This window comes from Cavia porcellus, unplaced genomic scaffold (genome assembly GCF_034190915.1).
Source record: "Cavia porcellus strain 051 isolate PalLab524CR breed Dunkin Hartley unplaced genomic scaffold, mCavPor4.1 scaffold_14, whole genome shotgun sequence".
In the NCBI taxonomy this organism is placed as follows: domain Eukaryota; kingdom Metazoa; phylum Chordata; class Mammalia; order Rodentia; family Caviidae; genus Cavia; species Cavia porcellus.
The window spans coordinates 21,007,361-21,027,986 of record NW_026947497.1 but is presented as its reverse complement, the minus strand read 5'-3'; the positions used below and the strand labels follow the sequence as shown (position 1 = coordinate 21,027,986).

The following is a 20,626-nucleotide window of genomic DNA, read 5'->3' as shown; positions in this document are numbered from 1 at the left end:
CCAAGGGCATGATTGTATATCGGTTCTCCTTGAATTGCATATGGGAATATTGTTGCTATGTGGCCTGAGCCAAACAATCCCAGAGTCACCTGACATCCTCCATCCAACATTTAGGAGTCATCAAACTTAATTTCCCCTTTGTGCAATAAAACACCAAGAGGAAGCTTTAATAGATTGTATTATGTAACGGTTCTATAAAAATAGCAGGCCAGCGCTGGAGCACTTCCTTCCTGGGGCCCAGGAACCTATGCTGAACGGATACACACCGGTTGCCCAGGCAACCATGAGAGATGACACTAGGGAAAAAAAAAAACAGCAACAAAAGGACCATTTTTTGGCTCAGTCAAATGAGGTCTGGTTTCAAGCTTGTGATACAGTGAATACAGACAGCCCAGCACAGAGCGAGGGACACAGTTAGCAATTCTACTCAGGCACCAGAAGCCTTGCAAAGCTCCCTCTGCTCTTGGGTTTCTTTCTCTCCCTTCTTGAAAGTAGAGGAAAATGCCTTTCCCTAGAAATTTTATTTTTAATTAAAAAATAGCAAAATCCTTCACTGAATTTGAACTGTATCAACCAGTAAACAATGCTCAGTCGATTCCTTAGTTTCCTTCCCAGAAACTCACAAAATAATTTCAGTTTCATGTGATTGTCTTTTATTTTCTCCCAGTTTGTTTTGTATTTGATTATGCAGGAAGCAAGTGGTTTAAAGGAAATAACCCTTATAAACAACCTCTAAATAAAAAAGTAAATCAGGGACGCTCGGGCAATAATGCATTTTAAAAGTGAATAATAACCACTTCTGGGATCCCTCTCCACAGAAGACATCAAAGGATTTTGTTTTAGTAGACCTATAATCTCCTCTCTCCCGCTGTACTGAATTAGAACCCCTGAGTCTTATTATTGGCATTGGCATCGTTACTGACATGCAAAAGGGGCCTGCCACGTTAATTTCAGAAACTTGGTTTTCTCAGTTTCCTGAGATCAGCAGCAAAAGGTTCAAAAGCTAGAGACTTGCACCTAGACATTTTTCCTCTCACAGGTAGAAATGCGTCTTTAAGGATTTACAAACATAGTTTGGGACCTCTGGAAAATAAAACAAGGATGAATCAAAAGAGATTACATTCAGATCTGTAGTATAAAACAACATGAATAACTCTTTCAAAGTGATTCTTGAAATCACTGCTCATAAATATGTAATGTGCTTTTTATCCAACAGACCTGTTTAAATCCTCATATAGTAAATGATTTACTTCAAGATTAGGTACTCAGCACAAAGCAGAGCCCTCTGATCAAGTGGGAATAAAATCTGTGGACGCAAATGGCAAAGCAGTACGCAAATATAAATGCCAGTGATTAAGATTATCCCGTGAACTGGTATGTGCGAGGGAAGAAAGCCAAAAACAGAATCAATTATGATTCTTCAGGGGAAAAAGAATCCTCTATCTGTCCTGTGTCTTCAAACCCTGTTCCTGCTCATGTGCCTTTCACAAGGGAATCCAAACCCTTCCTGCATCTTGTCATCATCTGCTTGCTGGCAATTAACCAATAAAAGGCTGTCTTCACAGACCAAAGGGACATAGAGATTTAGAAGTTAGTCATTTATTTTTGTCAATGTATGTTGCCAAACTGGAGATTCTGGTCTCCACTTAAGGAAACCACTTAAGGGAAAATTCCAGCCCTTCCCCATAGAGTTGGTCTGATCATCTCCATTTACCATATCTGGCTCTCTTCAAGACAGATGTAGAGAGATTAATTTTAAAATATCAGATTCTGCGTGAAACACAAAACATCCTTTATTTCCCAAGTCACAAACACAGACTTAGGACCCAATGTGTTTGAAGAAAACATTTGTAGACTATGTGCACCTTAAAGATACCAGGCCTTATTTTTCTTTTATGCTAAGGATTTTGAAATCAACAGGATTAAGTGGTAATGACTGACTTTTATAAGGGTCTTTATTTTAACTCTTTAAAAAGTACTGAAAAAGATCTTTGTTAAAACAGGCATAAAATTAACATTTAATAGAGGTTCAACTCCAGGGAAGAAACCTGACTTGGTAGAAATGAAATAGTATATTTTAATTGCTTTTCTGACCTGTAATTTCACTGTAGCAACGCTTAAGAATATGCCACCAAGAAAAAAAGTAGATAAGCGTTGCTACGTTTGATATATGCCATTAAATGGAAGTCTTCTTCAATTACTGGAGAAATACCAAATAAAATTTAAACCTTGGATTCTGGATGCGGTGGTACATGCCTATGATCACAGCACTCTGAGAGGCTGAGGCAGGAGGATTGCAAGTTGGAGTCTAGCCCCCCCCCAAAAAAAAAGAAAATGCTGGGGATATAGTTTAGTGTTACAATCCTGTAATCAATTCCCAATACTGGGGTTGGAGGGTGGCTAGGAGAGATATTTCCCAAGTTTAAAATTCTCATTTAGCCTCTCTGATTGCTTCCTGCATACCACATGTCAATATGAATAATTATGTTAATCTATCTTTTAGAAGATACACAGTATAGGAATGTTCTTTGTATATTTATGAACAAGAAAAGTACATCATGGAGTAAAAAATAAAGCACTAGTGTTCAATGCAAGGCTGTTCTGCCTGGTAGGAACTTGCAATCTAGATTGGGGATTAACATACAAATTTACACAAAATCAGCAACCACTCTGAGGCACTCAGTGAATCCAGAACTAAGATGCGAGAAGAGCTTTTCAGGTGACAGAGCTTTCACGGGAGCTGTCTGTGGACGAGACCAACCAAGAAGCTTCCTGAGAAGTGACTGAGGCGGTCTTAAGAAATAGAGGGGGTGTCACCTCAGGTGTCAGCCAAAGAGGCCCAGAGAAGAGCACCTCAAAAACATTCAATGAGCAAAGGGGAGACAAAGAGTTTGGAAGTGAAAACAGGGTCTGTAGGAGAAAGATGAAGATGCCAAGACAAAAAATAACATTATTTGCATTTATAGAAAAAAAAACATGGAGTCAACATAGAATGTTGACTGACCAGGAAACCTGGAGATTGTTCTCATGTGTTGGGGCCAAGACTCCTAATTCTCTTGCATCGACTTTTTTTCTATAAAAAAAAGAAAAATCAATTAGCTACTTCATGATGCATTAAACATCAGCTGCCATCTTGCCCAGCTCCCATAGCTTATATTTGAATTCCATTTCAAATGCCATTTTGATATTGATTTACCAAATATACGTTGTTTGGTAGACTTTATAACTTCAGCCCTAATATCAACACAGCCCACAGGCGTGTCCTTTTTTACAACTTCAACCAAGAAGCTGATACCAGAAAATCTTCCCCACTATCTGGCAGGAGCAAAGATGTCCCAGGAGAACAGAGCTATTCCCAGACTGAGTCAGTCTACAACCCAGGACACACCAGTTAGTCCGGACTGTCTCATCCAAAGGAAGCCAAGAGGAGGAGCCTAAGTAGACTTGGAGCAAGAGGAAGTGAATGCTTGGCTGGCTCTTTACTCTACTCATGGCTGCCATTTTGCCATTTACTATTGGAGCTGTCTGATCAAACACAACACGGTGGCTGGGACCTGGCAGTTGGATGCTGGTTTCTCAGGCTCTTAGAATGGCTCCAACAGCTACAAAAGTTCCTCAGTTTCCAAAGTTGGCACTCTGTCAAATTCCCAACTATATAGAAAAGCTCAGGCTTTGCCTCATGCTCTCTGGGTGCCTTGATTTTTCAACCACGCCTGGCCCATCCCTTTTGCGCACCAAGCTGTGGCCTCTTGGAACCACTTACTTGTGACCCACTTCATGCTGTTTACTTAAAGATTGTTTTCGTGACTTTTAAAAAGCCATGCTTGCATCTGGGGTTTGTAAGTCTAAGTCGGAGAAAGACAGTTGTTATGTATTGTTTAAAATTTGTTTAATAAAAAGGAATTTCTTTGAAAACATCAGGCCAAGCTTATGATGTAAATTTACTGTCTGTAAATTTACAATGTAGTGACAGAAACTATAACACAGTATGTTAATTGATCAGTGCTGTAAGAAACATTCACTAGAGCAATGAAAGAGTATATGGCATTTTGTTTAAAAGATATTAACCCAAGATGGGAAATAAGATGTTTTTCTCCTGGGTAATTCTTCCTTTTATGGTTCTTTCTCTTTCTCATTGCCTGTCTGTATTTGCTAAATTTTCTATTAAAACAATATAAATGCCTGACATAATTAAAAAAGAAAAAGCAAATAAAATGTTGATACTATGACTTCAGACTATCCAGTAGGTGGTTTTCCAATGAAAATCCTTTAACCCCCAAAACCTTTCCAGCGCTTCCTACAAGTTAAGTCTAGTTAAGTTGATTGCAAGCCCATTCTGGAAGCTGAGCAGGAGTTCTGAGAGATATCCTCAGGTCTTCCTGAGCCTTTTTTTTATGTTGCTACTCAGGAGTGATCCAAATCCAATCCAGTTTCTGACACTGGTCCTGTGGAAAAGGAAAGATAAAGCTTTTAAAGGGCAGAAGCAGGGGAGAACAGGGGACAGGAAGGTCCTCTCTGAGACTTGCCTTAATTTTGTGCTGTGTAGTGTATGTTCTGCCTAAAACTTCCCTGAGTACAAAACAAATCCTGGGCCTGGAAACCTAAGCTGATCCTTGCATCAGGGGAAAAGCCATCTAATCTCCTATTCAATGAAACATTCACCAAATGAGCATCATGCTGGTCCTTTTGGGGCAAGAAAGGTACCAAACACTGCCTCTCAATGACTCCAAAAAGGCCGTGCTGTAGAAAGACAGGTAAACTTAAATGCACATACGAAAATTGCCAAATGACATGGTGTGGGATAGTGACAATCAGTGCCATCCCATGGTGATTCTGGCTCTCCCTCTGGGTTCGTGGTAAGATGACTCTCCCCTGCCCTTTTAAGGCCATGCCACTTTCTTTGGCTGGTAAAATTAGTGGGGCAGTGATACACTCTGCTTTTAAACAAGGAGGTTTAGGAACCAATGCCTGATTCACTACCTCCCCTTCCGCCTGACCCAGTGAGCTGCCTAATTTCAGATAGCAAGGACTCTGCACACAGGGCCCCTGCACGTGGCCACTGCAGTGCAGAGATCCTGCTGCCCCAAGATGGACACCTACTAAAAGAGAAAGTAAAACTGTGTGGCTTCAATGCACTAAGATTTGCAACACAATTCAGAGCATCCTAACACGAAGTTCATTCCTACTTCAGTTCGATAGCGTGAGTTACTCTTATTCTGTTTTACAACTTAAGAAACTGAGCCATGAAGAAGAAAAGCAGCTTGTCCAAAGTAAATCAAGTGGAGAGTGTTACATACCACACCCCCTTTAAATGTACAGAAACTAAATCTTACATGTAAAGTGACCTACGTACCTGAGGTCATACCAATCGCACATCAAACCATCACACCTGTTTTCTCCTCAGGACACCTTGCAGTAATTTGCTGTGGCTGAACAGTGGTTTAGACAAGAAGTGGCCTCCGTGGGAAAGCTCTCTCCATTTCAGAGCTTATAGGAATCGTTTTCAGAGAAAGATAGAATCTGACTGGCTTTAAAATTGTCAGCAGGCAAGCAGGAGACCAGCCTCACTCACAGGTGGGTAGGAAGACCATCTGACAACACTGGATCCAGGTCGGGGGAGGAAAGTGATAGCAGGTAATTCTGAAAAGGTAGACTGAGGACACACTGGGTAGGTCCTTACACGGCATCCTTTAGGAGTGTTGACTTCTCTGTAAGCAACCGTAAGCACTGACTGACAATTAACATGGTAAAGAAGGTGTGCTCCTTCAGTCACATCTCTCAGTGTGGACCAAAACACAAAGGACCAATAAACCACTCAAGGGGTGAGATTTAAGAACCTGAATTGCATGTTAACCTTCAGGACAGACAAAAGATGGATCTCACAGCTGCGCGAAGAAAGAACTATCCAGTGCTTGCCTACCAAGCATGAAACCCTGGGTTTGATCCCCAACACTACAAAACAAACAAACAAAACGAAATAAAATAAAATTACACACAATTTCAGCGTGACTACTGAGACCTAATTGGTCCAGTCATGAATTCATTTTTTTAAAAAGTATTAGTTTTTAGGCTACAGTATAAAATACCTACAAGAAATATTACTATTAATATTAATGTATGTCTCAGCCATCAGTGGCCATCCAGAGGTGAATAATTTGGCAATTAAATGCTTTCTCTAAATAATTCTTCTTTCTTAAATAAAACCCCCTGCCAAAAATGAAACAAGTTAACGAAGAGTTACAGTACATGCACCTCCCACAGGGCCTTCCTCTAAGGGTCCTTGCAGTTGGAGCTGAGCTGCCAGCTCATTTTTCCTAAACAAATCACTTTTAGCCTCACTGATCCTTGGCGTGGTCAAGAATAAAGAGTCAGGTCACCATTTTCTGAATAGCAAAATCTTACAGCCTGGCCACTCTTGCTCGCTGTGGGTGAGTGGAGCTAAATTCTACCCAGGTTCTATTCAGGCATTAGTGACTTCTCTGCTTCAAAGAATTAAGCTGTCTCAACTTGAAATTCAAATGACAGAAAAAAAAAAAAAATAACAATGTAGTTGTTGAACAACCAAGCAAGTTATCCAATATCCTTATTCCAAAAAGATAGAATCTTATCAACTGGGGGAAGAATATGTTCCTTAAATTCTGAGATTCTTCTGAATAAGCCAGTTGTAGTTTAATGAGGTTTCTCTGTAATCCATTCTCACACAATTTATTATTTGAAAAATCTGGAAATTTTTGACTTTTAAGAGTTCAACTATTCTTATCTCTATGGTGTTTGTTGTTTATCTTAAATTAATCACTTTTTTTATTAAAGGTAACTGCAATAGAATTGGTTATTGAGAAACAGAATGGGGAAAAATTAAATCATAGGAAGAAAAGAGATTCTATCTAACAGCATTATTATTAATAAAGTATGCAAGAAAGAGTCCAGAAAGTACCTTGTTAATTAGAATTGCTTCCAAGTTAAAATTTTCCAAAGGCAATCATAGGCCTCTGTCATGACTGGTTCTTAAATTATATATGTTTACATGTGCTGTGGTATTTTTTTAAGTTTACTAATAACTCAAAAAGCTCTGGGCACATATACAATAAAATAAGCCACAATTAAATTAGACTCAGTGGTAAAAAGAAAATCTAAACCTTAAACTGCCCTATAAAAGAAGAGGAAGGAAAAAATAACCCAGCTGGATACTTAGAGAATGCCAAACCAAAACTATGTACTTTTGTCCAAGGCCCTGAATGTCAAAGAGCTTGGGATAGGATCAATCATAACTAACCAACATGCAACTCCCTACCTTACAAAGCCACATGGTCAGACACAAACCCTCTATATGACGTTCCAGGAATAACCATGCGTGTAAATCTGACCAACCACTTTTTTTTTAACTTTTCAAATGCCAATAGATTTCATCCCATCTCTTCTCTGACAAGAGAGGTAAATCCCAGGTTTGCAACCACTGTAGCCACTTCCTGTCTTTGTATACACTGGCCATTAAAACCTTTGGGACGCGGGCCAGGTGGCTATGGAAGCCTATGGATTCAACTTCCTTCTCCTCTTACCCAGCCACTTCCCAGAACTATAACCAAGTATCAAAGGCACTGCTTGGAATTTGGCTGCTTTTTATTTCCCTTCCCTACTCTAGGGTAGTGACTCCCAGCAGCAGTAAAATCACCAAGAGGTAGCCAAGGTGATCTCCCTTGATCAAGAGATATGTGCATCTGGTCCAGGGATGTGGCATAGTGGTAGAGATCTTTCCTTGCACGCATGAGTCCCTGGTTCAATCCCCAGCATGAATAAGTAAATATATCTGTGTCATGAAGAAGATTGCTACCTCATTTATATCATAACAAATACAGTCATGTAAATAAAGCCCTAGCACAGACGGCGGCTTAGATAGATGTGGGGCAGGGAGATGATATTATCATCTTCATTCATTTTAACTGCCCTGAGTGGCTATTAACTGCCAGGCAATATCAGCTTTTCTAAGTTAGGAAAGAGCACCACAATTTAGTGAATTTTTTATTTTAGTTTTTCACATGGTGCCAGCCCTCAAGATTCAGAATCAGCAGCACTGGAATTTACCAAGGATGGTGATCTGACTTATATTTTGGTCCAGAACTTGATGCAAAAGAACTTTGGTCCAGCACAGTGAACTCGCTCTGGGTAGTTGTAAACCAAACAGCTTTGGAAAATGACTAACCTTCTTTGGCATAGACCAAGCTTCACCAAGTTTTCTATTTAGGTCTAATTTTCATTCTCGACATAAACCTCAATACTCTTCGCATGCAAGGTTTAATTTGTAAACCTTACAATAAACAGTCTCTGCCACATTATTTTTCTTCAGCTGTTAGATATCACTTAAGAGACTTCATCACAAATGCCAGTCATCCTTCAAAATGCCAACTATCCTCTATTTTTAAAATGTTCTGTGACCTCATTTCTACAGCTGTCCTCCACAGTTATCTTCAGGATGATTCCAGACAATGCTCTCCTGAAAGCCCCCAGTGCTCCTGTGGGATCAGACACAGTGCAGGGTAGAATGGATTTCAGAGGTCAATTGTAAAAGCAGATAGGAAGATTCATATAGCTGTAGGTATATATGAAAATGAATTATTGATTAAAAATATTAAAATAATTTCTGTGCCACAGACTAACTTCTTTAAAGTGGTTACAGTCACCAATAAAATGTATGGCTAAAAACAAGTATGTTGCACATTTAGAATTGAAAATCCTTTAAGCAGAGCCAGAAATGGTGAGACTGAATCTCAAAATCAGTTCTCTCTCTGTGTGCCTCTCTCTCTGTGTCTCTGTTTCTGTCTCTGTGCCTCTCTCTCTGTCTCTCTCTCTGTCTCTGTCTCTCTCTCTCTGTCTCTGTCTCTGTCTCTGTCTCTGTCTCTCTGTCTCTGTCTCTCTCTCTCTCTCTCTCTCTCTCTCTCTCTCTCTCTCTCTGTCTCTCTCCCTCTCTCCTCTCTCTCCCTTTTAACAAATTGTAGGGAGAATGGAGAAATTAGGACTCTATTATCCAGATTCTTAAACAATGTGTCCTGCAGTCACCATTAATTGTGTAAGCTTGTATTTCCTTTTGTCTGTGTGGGTTGAGCTAGGAGAGAGGAGGAAAACAGAGAGAAAACACATAGAAAACAGATGTGGAAATAAATATTTATCAACAAAAAACCTTGGCAAACATTGATCTTAAAGGACCTTGCACTATATTCTCCAAGTTTCCTATTTTCTCCAAACCCAAAGAATTTATAGCTAGAGAGAAAAATTTTTTAAAACTTTGCAAGTTTTCTACAGGATAGGAAAGATTCTATGGAGAATTCTGATGCTTCCCCCTTAATCTAATATTAATAAATGTTTTTGACTCAAGGAATTTCTGCCAGAGAATAGGAGAAATAAAAGGTTCATTTAACTGGCTCGTCCTTTCCTCGGACTTCCAGGCAGAATAAACAGCACCTTGTGACAAAAGCAGCCGCTGCTGGCGGGGCTCCAGGCAGACACTGGGGGATGCAGTCTGTTTATCAGACAGCACATTGTCCTGGCCAGGATGTGGTCCGCCTTCCTAACAAGAGGTATGCAAATAACTTTCCCAGAGCCCCTGCGCCCTGCCCCCCACTCGGTCCTGCATCAGAGGCCGCTAATGGTGACTATCTTGTGAACACAAGAGAGCACTACAGAAAGACGGGAAGAGGAAGTGCCCAGAATTAACCAGATTAGCCCAACGGATCCTTTCAAGAAACGCGCTGCAAAGAATACAGCTTCAACCAACCTGCTTCCCAAAAGAAACCCATTGTAAAAAGGATTGCACATTTTTCTTAATACTCAAAAATTAAAAGAATTCTGAATCCAGCCCATGTATTTTCAGTGCAGGGGAAGGCAGTAAGAATTTAAAATGCTCCATTTTCTCTCCAAAAAAATTTGGATCACCAGCCTTTTTCTCCAACTGCTCCAAGTGTCTCTCTCAACTCTCGTGGTCTCCTGTATAAAAAGGTAATGACAGTTCCACAAATACTCAGTTGCTGACAGAATTGAGTGAAGTAACTAGTGGAAAACAGTTTACCACAATGCCCAGATTATCTGAGCTCTGGAAACCATAGAGTTTTACATTATGCATTCTATTGACCTGTATATGCTGTATGACCCATATATCATAAAAACACAGAATAGGGGGATAGCCGGTGTGGTGGCACACACCTGTAGTTCCAGCACTCAGGAGGCAGAGGCAAGATCACCATGAGTTGGAGGCCAGCCTGGGCTACACAGTGATGTCAAGGCCAGCCTGAACTGCACAGGGAGACCCTGTCTCAAAAAATAAAAAAAAAAAAACCTCAGTGTGGGTAAAAGTAATTGTACAGAAGGGAAAATAGTATCCCATTTGCAGATTTAAAGAGTTTAATGATTTACTAGTTTTTACAAACTTTAGAGCCCAGCATGCTTGGTTTTATAACCTTGGGAATATTCTCTAATTCCAAATCTTAGTTTCTTTACGTGTGATGTGGGTTTAGCACTCTCTTCATGAAAATTAAATGGGACAACACATTAAAGTGCCTGGCCAAGACCCAGGCAAACAGTAGCCATGCCTGCTTTATTTACACAAACCTAGGACTGGGTTCAAATTCAAGCTTTACTATTTTGTAGCTCCATAATATTAAGCAAATTACTTGACCTTTCTGGTCCACAATTTCCTTAATAGTGAAATGGAAAGACAGTACAACATAATAATACCAGCCTACCAGGTAAGGATGAATGCACCCATCCCTACAAGGAACTAAATGCAGTCTGGTCATTATTGCTACTTAGCACACCTGTGATCAGATTACTGTTTCTGGTCATCAGAATTGTACTGGCCTCTTAGCAAACTCTCACATCATTCTAAGCACAAACATTAATTATGCCTGATTATTTCAAAATTATTTCTTCAAAGCAGGCAAATACTGGTTTTTCCCTGACGGTTTGGGTTCACCTGCTTTCAGTCCCTCTATAGCACCTTTCATGAATGAAATAATCTATCTCTCAAACAGTATAAAAGAATAAGATACTGATATCAGAATCACTTCAGAAAAAGAACTGAGTCTGGGTTTCCATTTTACAGTATATTTTATATCCTTTACCTCCCTGTTTTCTATAATAATGATGTCAGACACCTGTACAAATAAAAGCACAAGCCCCAACAAATATATTAATGAAGATATTGCAGGATTTTCTGATATATTTTTATATCAAAGAAATTTTATAATGTAAAAATAATATCCCTTTATATACTCTTTTATCTCTTCTTCAATGCCTAGATTGAAGCAGGAGTATCACAAAGAGTTTGAGGCCAGCCTGAGCTATATAGTGAGACCCTGTCTCAAAAAAACAAAACAAAAAAACAGTAAACTTCAATGCCAGTGATTATGTAACTTATCAGGTTCCACTGGAACTTATCTTTCACTTATCTGTCTCCTCACTCCTACTATTGAGTGTGTAGGAAGAATTATTCAGACTTGTAACTGTTTTGACTCAGACATAGCCTGTACTGTCATTTTAACTGGGTTCAAGTACCCACTTTACCATTTAATAGCTGTGTGACCTTAGATGAATCATAGGATTCTCTGTGCTTCAGTTCTTCCAACAATAAGATAAGGACAATGCTTTTCCAACCTCCTAAGATTGCAGTAAAGATTAAATGAAGATAATACATAGAAAAGCTTAGAACAGGGCCAAAGGAACCACAGCGAGTGCTTAATGAATTTACCAGAACGACTACAGCCACCATTAGTGATAACTAAGGAGCATGCTTCATTTCTTGCCCAGCTTACATATCATTGCTTGAGGCAGATAAATAATATATGATTAATCTGGTAATAAAATGTCCTATGATTATCACGGAGAAAGTTAATGTGATAAAATGTAACTGGCAAGCTACTTTACACTGGATGATGGGAGAAGGTTTCTCTAAAATGTGACAACTGAAGGTAAGACCAGATTCAAGAAGTCATAAAGAGCCTTCCACACACAGAGAAAATTAGTCCAAAAGCCTTAAGGCAGGAAGAAGTTGTCTTGTTCCAGAGCAGAAAGAATGTCAGTGCGGTTTGGCAAAAGTGTAGTCAGAAAGGAAGAGAGGAATGCAAGAGGATGCTGGGGGCTGGGGTTAGGCATTGGCTAGCGAATACAGACTAAGTAGAATCCAGGAGAGAATTTGAATGTTGTTTCATGTGTGAAGAGATACCTTTGTTAGGTCTTGCAAAGTTACATGATCTCATTTATATTTTTAAATAATCACTCTGGCAGCTATGTAGATTGGAATCAGGGAGATAAATTTGGAAGCTCTTGCAGTAATCCAACCAAAACAAAACAAGAAGTAGCTTATATTAGGATGGGCGTGGTGGAGACAAAAAGGAGATGGAATCGGTATTCGTTTTTGAAGATAAAATCAGCAGGATATGTTGATGGATCAACAATATGGGTAACTGAAGTAAATACATTTATTAAAGGAAAAGATGTTCAGATGACATCACACTTTTTTAACACTGTGCTTTAGATTTATCTCTGACTTAAAGCACAATATGACTCACAAAAATTAAAAATTCTAAAGTGAACATAAAAAGAGATGGAGGCTGAAAAACTTTGCAAACAAAATGAAGGGAACCAGGAAATATCAGAGCTAGTGGCCCTTCTCCCACTCATGGCCCCCAAACCTAAAATCCTCAAGAGAAAACCATCCCCTCGGCTTAGTGTCATGCCCGTATGATGCTTGGCATGATGGTCTAACACAGGGAAGGATCTAGGCCCATGTACCTGAGGAGCGAGCAGTTCCTCGACACCTGTGTAGAGCATGCAAGGAACCCAGAAGGGATACATACCCCACTAGAGCACCCAAACAAGCAGAACAAACACAGATCCAGAATCAGAAAGATAGAGGCCACAGAATATTAATAATTCTCAACCCAAAAGCCCTGATAGATTCCATTGTACCTCAACAGACATCCTGTCACAGAGATCAAAAGTATACAGAGTGCTGACAGATCCTGCAGTAATGTGTAAACCAGTCTTGCATATCAATGTGCTATCATGAGCAGATGCAGGGAGAGCAAAGGAAATCTAAAACACCGAAGCACATACCCCAAAATACCTAATTAATCCAAGAGACACTAAGATGCAGTTAACTACCAAATGCCAATTGTCTTCTTTCTATCCAGGTAAGAATTCATGAAGGCATTTAGCTCAGATGTGAAAAATACAGAAATTACATTTCCTTTGCCCATCTAATTAATAATTGTTGACCATGCTACTAATACTCTAGAAGGCTAAATTTAAACAAAAGCGTCAAACAAAACATATAAGAAACACAATGATAAAGAATGCATGGCTCAGCATGACCATGCAAGCCCATAAGCCCCAATTACTCAGGAGGCTTAGGTAAGACTACAAATTTAAGGTCTTGACAACTTAGCAAGATCCTGTCTCGAAATGTAAAAAATTCAATTAATGTGGGCTGAAGATGTGCCTCAGTGGTAGAGTACTTGCCTAAGGTACTAGAATGCTGGGTTCCAGCTCCAGCTCCACCTACCCTGAAAAGAGAAGAAAAAAAATGCAAGCTATAATGAGATTACAACTGCATGGGTGCACAAAATAGTCTGAATTAAAATTCATAATGAATAGACTAGGAAATGCAAGGAAAGACAGACTAAACATAAAAAGGTTTAAATCATTTTAGTTCCTGAAAAATCATTAAACAAAAATTAAGAATGTTAGATATGAATTATACATTTGATGAACATAAGCATAGTAGGTACGCAGAATCTGCTACATCTGCTTTGTAAAAATTTATAGTACATTTATGAAAATTTGACCATAAATCAAGTCAAAAATCTAGAATTAGTACAGGACATGTCATTGACTGTGATATGAATGGCATTAAACTACAAATGAAGAAGAGGAACAATAGGAAAAGTCATTTAGGAAGGGAAGGACAAGCTCACAGAAAGTTAAGGAACTTGTTGGGTATGGGGAACAGGGTCTGCTATACAGCCCACTCACCATGTATCAGAGGCTGGACTCGAACTTGAGATCCTTTGGCCTCAGTTCTCTGCGTGCTGGGTTACAGGTGTATGAAAGTTTCTTTTAACCAATAATTAAGTCAAAGAAAAGAATCAGAACTAAATTTTCAAAGTGTTTACAAAATAATAATAAAATTCATTACAAGTTTAGAAATACGAAAAAGGCTAGAAATTGACTTAGAGTTTAAATCTACAAGTATAAGCATATTATTCAAAAAGACAAATTAAGAATTTGAATGAATACATTAGCAAGAAACAAACAAAATAAAATTGAAAATATATGAAGAAGAAAAAATAAGTGAACAAAATTATAAAAAGAAATAGGCAAATATGGAAGAATTTAAAATAATCAGGAGTCACTTGGGTAAGTGTTTTTATTACTTTTTAAAAACACTTCTATATACATTGACTTTTTTGTGTTTTTTAGTACTAACATTGAAAAAGTTATAGTAAAATAAATTTAAGGTTGTTAAAATAAGAAAAACTTCAAGACTGTTTAGATAAAATTTCCAAGGATTTTGTGTGTCTGCTTCTGCTAAATGGTAATTTTTTTTCTTCTCAGATCCCACTTCTCATTGACTGGGCTGATTACTCCATGACACTAACAGTCATTGGGCTACATTTGTTAGGTGATTTTATCCTAAACATAGAACTCTCTAGTAGGGGCTAAATCTCAACATCGACAGGAAATGGTAATGCTAGGTATACTCTCATGCTTCCAACCATTCCCAAAACTGCCAGTGCCTAACTTCCACCAATTAATTCTAATTAGAGCTAAGAAAATGTCATATGCTTTAAATGTCAGTCAGTCTTGAGATAATTATACCTGAAGGCAGGACCTACTGAGGTCTCTTTTCTAAACTAACTCATATAGGAAGTGAAAGAGTCAAGGGATGTTTGCAGAGAATTAGTTCCTCTCTCATCTTCCTTAGCTTTTAATGTTAGTATAAAAATAGGTGCGTTTTTATAAGGACACATAAGGATGTTTTTTAAAAGTCTTTGTCATTTCGGCTCCATGTTTTTTAACTGTCCCGATTTTGCTGAATATTTAATTAAGAAACTACAATTTCAATTTGAAGAAAATTGATGTAAAATACCAGAACCAATCCTTACACTTGTAGAACACTTTTGAAGGGAATCAGGACCAACAGATACAAATCTGCCACTGTGGGGTAAAGACTGCTTTGATCTGAAGGCATGAAAAATGAATAAACATGCAGGAAAAGCTCTCTGCCTTCCACTCACCTGCATAAAAGCAGAGAACCCCTTTCTCTCTGCAGGTGCACCTCCACCAGCACCCCTTTTCTTCAAAGGCAGGGATGAGTATCTCCAGTTACCAGGGTGGAGGAGCCAACTCCCAAACAAGTTTGCACAAAATAATTTTTATCTCTCATTAGTCCCTGCTGTGTATTTCCTAGTTACTTTGCAGAATTTATCATCCTTTGACTCCCAAACCATCTTCCTTTGTTGAAAGGATATATAAGCCTCAAAACTCACCATTTCTTTTCTGTGAGCATCATGCATGTAAATACTAATAAAAATCACATGCCTTTGTCCTGCTCATCTTCTGTCACTTGCATTCTCAGGTCCCCCTGTCCTGAATATAAAAGGGTAGAGGAAAGGTTTTCCCTCCTGGAGGTTGTGTGTGTCTCAGCATGCTTTCTCAGACACTACCTCACTGCATTCTGCAAAGAGTTCTTACAGTAAGCAGGCGAGGTGTTGATTATGGTCATTACAGATAAAGAAACTGAGGATTAGACATCAAGAAACGCACCGTGAGTGCGTACCTCAACCAGAACTAAGCCAATTTACTGTGTCTGCATAATTACTTCCTCCTCATACATCTAAGCAGACATCCTAACCATCCAGGTTCTGGCTGGCTTCTGCTGAGGTCAGATATCCTGAGACACCTTCTCAACAGTTTCTATGAAACTGCTTCCTGTGCCCACATTTCCCAACAGTGACTGGAGATTGGCAGGTTTTTTAACATTTGCTTTACAACCTTCTTTGGTCAAATATCTCTAAATCCCTTTCTTTGGCAACCATTACCCAGGTCATCCTATTTTGAAGAATTTCCCAAAATTAAAAAATATACATATTCCTTACAAATTAGTGATTATCTTATAGATTTTTTTCTCATCCAGAATATGTAATGAACTGTTAACACAGGATTGGCATAAGGCACATTCATGGGCTCCTTCTGGTTGAAGTAGCGCCCTTTTTCCTGGCTGCATGGTGTTGTGTTAGCCAGGGTTCACTCTCCTGACTCAAAGGGAAAGCCACGGTAGTCTAGAAAACACTCTTTATGGACAGAGTTCTTCCTTGAGGACAAGTCAGTCTACACATCCCTGTGGTGCACCATCTCAACATCCACCTTTTAGTCATGGAACCAATTTCCTTAATAGAGAAAAGAGGATGAAAGGGAAATAACTATAAATCAGACATGGGAACTAGTGCTTGTTTTCTTTCTATAAAAATTACTCTATCTTTAAATACATTATGTCACAAGATCAAATAAATTTCATATAGTCTTTGGAATCATATATATATATGTAAAATCAGGAAAGATCTTTTTGTTTTAATCAGGAAAGATCTTTTAACCAATAATTGTAGTCTATTATTCATATTACTAAAATTTCTTTAGCATCAAAGTAACACACACTGGTTAGGCTGGGGATATAGCTCAGCAGCACAGCACTTCCGTGTCAGGCATGGGCCCTGAGTTCTATACCTAGCACTGTGAAGGAGGACAAAAAAGTAACCACATGTGCTAAACATACAACATGAGAAAATGAGACAACTGATTCTTTTTTAATCATGTATTAATCAGCATGTTCCTAGAGCACACTGAGTTTGTTATAGGCTCCAGAAAAGATTCATTATATTTGATACTGAGACAAAAGGGAAAAATAGGTAGTAAAAGAGAGAATACCACTCATTCCTTCTTTTTAAAAGTTTCATTTGAGGACTTCATTCTCCCTCAGAATAACAGAGCTTTGTTTCGATGCACTATGACATAAGCAAATTTGTGATGAGAAGTTTATGGCTGATGATTCTTCTTCACCATATAAAATACATATATCTTAAAAGGCCCTAAGCCAAAGAAGAAAGTTTATGCAACATCAAAGAAAAAGAGATGCTATTGCACAATGGATGCTTTCATCACCTTGAGATCTCAGCTTATATGCATGGTTCTACTTAAGACTTCAAAAATTAAAGAAAACATCACTAGATTCTAGAATATTGAATAATCAAATTCATGAATTACACTTCTACTTAGGCTTCCAGTGGGAAGGATAATTGAGTCAAAAACAAAGATAAAAAAACCAGTTAGAGAAGATTAGAGCTTCACCCACCTCCTAAATTTTCTAAGACATTACCTCATCAATGATCCCAAGAGGATCCTGGGGATCCTAGTCTCAAAAGCAGAAACAGAGAAAATGGATCTGATAGCACTGGTGTGACCTCAACTTAGTTGGAGTCGATCTTGTTATACTAAAGAGGTAAGTATCCATACTCTCATTTTCACAAAGAATTTCTCAAAATGCATCACTTTACCTAAGAGTCATGGCTTAGCTTAAAATGTTTGCTAGCCAACATCTTGGAATTTCTAAAATATTCTATAGATGTGCCTCAAAAAGAACTTTAATGTTCGAATGCTCCCAAGAGAACTTCAATTCAGAAACCCTCAGGAGTTTGATTTTAATTTCAAATTATTTTTTTCATAAAGTAGTTTTGACTGTTAATCTCGATTTTTCAACTTCAATGGATCATGAAATGCCTACTGGATTACTGGTGAAGCATGCTCCTGGGTGGGTCATGAAAGTGGGTCCTTGGGTACCATCTATGGTCTCTAAACAGTTCCTCTTGTCCAGTAATCCTCTCCTCTGCCTCTGGATCACCCTGAACTGAACAGCTTTGTTCCACCATACCCTTCCACTATGATGTTTCTGCCTCGCAGCCAGCTAACCATTGACTGAAATCCTAAACCTGTGAGTCAAATGAATCCTCTCCTCCTTTAAATTGTGGGTATCAGGTATTTCATCCTGACCATGAGAAAGCTAATATGATAGTTTGAAAAAAATAAAAAGCAGCTGGCTGGGGATGTAGCTCAGCAGCACAGCATCTGCTGGCAAGTATGTGGTAATGAGTTTGATGCCCAACACAAAGAAAAAGGAAAAAAAAGCGAGCTGATAATTTAAAAAGAAATCTATTCTCTAGACACAAACACTTGGGTTACAACTGAGGGATCAAGAAACATTCTGCCTTGACCTTCACACTATCATAGTTTTCTCTTTTAAAAACTGGTCTTTTTCTGACAAATAAGTTTGAGGCTGGCTTGTGGGCCATAGGTGCTTGAGTTTCTGTCTTCCTCTTCTCTTGATCCCAATTCTACCACAGATTAAATAACAGGGGTGCAGTGGCTGATACTGATGTTGATAGTGGGGCTGCAATAAGCCTGTTCCAAGGTGCAGCAAACTGTGACCCAACAGGTCTGATCCAGCTTGCTTTCTGTTCCTGAAAACAAAGTCTATTGAAAAACCATGCCCATTCATTTACATATTGTTTATATCATTTACATATTGTTTATATCTGTATTTGTGTTACAAAAACAGAGGGGAGGACTCAAAAGAAAAACCATAAAGTCCACAAAACATAGTTACTACCTCACCCTTTATGGGAAAAGTTTGAAACTCTTTAGGAGTCACCATATAAATGGTAACTATCACAGAGAGTTCTGGTCTATAAAAAGCCACAGCATAATCCAATGAGCTTAGAATGTGGTGTCTTTTTGTAAATCCATTCATCTCCTCTTTAGTCTCCCTCATCTGTCTGAGGTCCCCGTATCTCTCTTACTTGCCTCTTCTCTATATCTTTGATTATTCACAAAATTATAGGGCATCTGCTTCCCACAGTCTTTTTCCTTAGTAAACACAACATAATGAATATTCAGGGAAAGACAATGAAAATGCATTCTAATAATTTATCAAGACTTCCTCCTTGACACAGACTGTTACTTCAAAAATTGAACTAGCAAAATCAAAAAGAAAAAATGACTGCACAGCCTATGACAGAAAAGTCTTGCACCTTTCCTTTAACTAACTCTCTACCCAAATGAATCATAGCACAACTGGAATAACATGAAACAGCCAAAAATACTTTACGTACAAGTGCGAAGCAAATGCTACATAAAAGATAATGTACACTGTCTCACATGAAATTTTATCCCTGAAGTATGGCTATTTTCCACATGATATTGTTTTGATTTGTTTTATCTAAGACAGGGTTTCATCATGTAGTTCAGGCTGGCCTCGAACTCTTTTTATAGCCCAAGCTGGCCTCCAAGTCACTGCTATTCTCCTGACACACTTGACCCCCATATGGTATTATGAAATTTAAAAAAAAAGACAGGCTTGGTGGCACATGCCAGTAATTCCACACCCTGGCAATCTGAGGTAGGATAATCACAAAATTGAGCCTAGCCTGGGCAACTTAGTGACCTGCTGAGGATCCTCCCAAAATTAAAACATAAAAGCGTTCAGTGAATGTAGCTCAGCGGGAAGGCCCTGGGTTCAATCCTCAGTACTGCACAAAAAAGATGAAATGAAATATTGATTACATGGGGTGAATAGAAGGTCTTCTTTCTTTCTTCCCTAGTTGTTCCATATATAATGAGAATGAAAATTATCTTTCTTCCCTCAAAACAGCTGAAAAAACACCAGAACTTGCAACTCGAAGCATCTTACCTCAGCCCTCTGAATTTACTAGACGAAACTGAGCCCCAAGCACACAAGCTAGAAACAAACACTAAGCTAAAAACGCATTTCTTCTGACTCTCACCCGAATCTCTTTTCTGTACCTCAGGGCGCACTGAGTCTATTTATCTTCACCCGCTGGCTGGCTGGCTGTGCCCTAGATAAGTGCCCTGGTGAAGAAACTCGCAGAGGAAGCTTTGCTAGATACACTTCCTCTGTGGTGATGTAAGCTAGATTCTGGGCCCCCAAGCCAAACCCGGAGAAAAGGTCCCATCACTCATGATTAACTGCAGGAGCCCTGAAGAGTAAACAGCTGCGCGGTGCAAAGTCCTGCCCGGCCGGCCCGTCTGCGCCTGCGCGGCGGAGGCCCGCGTGCCCCGCCCCGCCCCGCCCCGCCCCGCCCCTGCGCGCAGCGCCCTCTGCGCGGTGACTGCGGTCAGCCCCAAATAGCAGGAAAAGGAGCGCGCTCGGTCTCGATGTCAAGCTAATTTTAGCTCAACAGTTTCATTTTAAGTATGCCCCATCTAGACTGGGCACATCAGGGTTCAGCCCAAGGAGTTTTAAAAATGGAAATTACAAAACCACAGCGAGGAACCCAAACTGTTCCGATTGTAGTAACCGTGATTGAGGCGCTCTGGGCGCCGTTGCCAGGAGTAGGCCTCTCCCCGCGGCGGCGGCCGGCGAGCTCCTGAACCGCAGGGATAATAAATAGATTCGGTCATCGGGACGGAGGAACAATAGGCCCAGTGTTGTGGCTTCCTCGGCGCTGTCCCGGGTGCTCGGTTTCGCACCGTGCGCGCGCCGGACAAAGCCGCCTCACCACATTTCAGG

The 20,626-nt window shown here is 39.4% G+C and overlaps 1 long non-coding RNA gene across 1 annotated transcript; it reads right to left on the bottom strand.

The window, feature by feature from the left end:
- Positions 1–12,674: 12,674 nt before the first annotated feature.
- Positions 12,675–20,128, bottom strand: LOC134478679 (uncharacterized). Its single transcript, XR_010051449.1, has 3 exons — positions 15,285–20,128; positions 14,020–14,100; positions 12,675–13,550 (listed from the first exon to the last, which is right to left on the bottom strand). It is a non-coding gene; the product is annotated as an uncharacterized LOC134478679 (long non-coding RNA).
- Between the last annotated feature and the right edge of the window lie 498 nt (positions 20,129–20,626).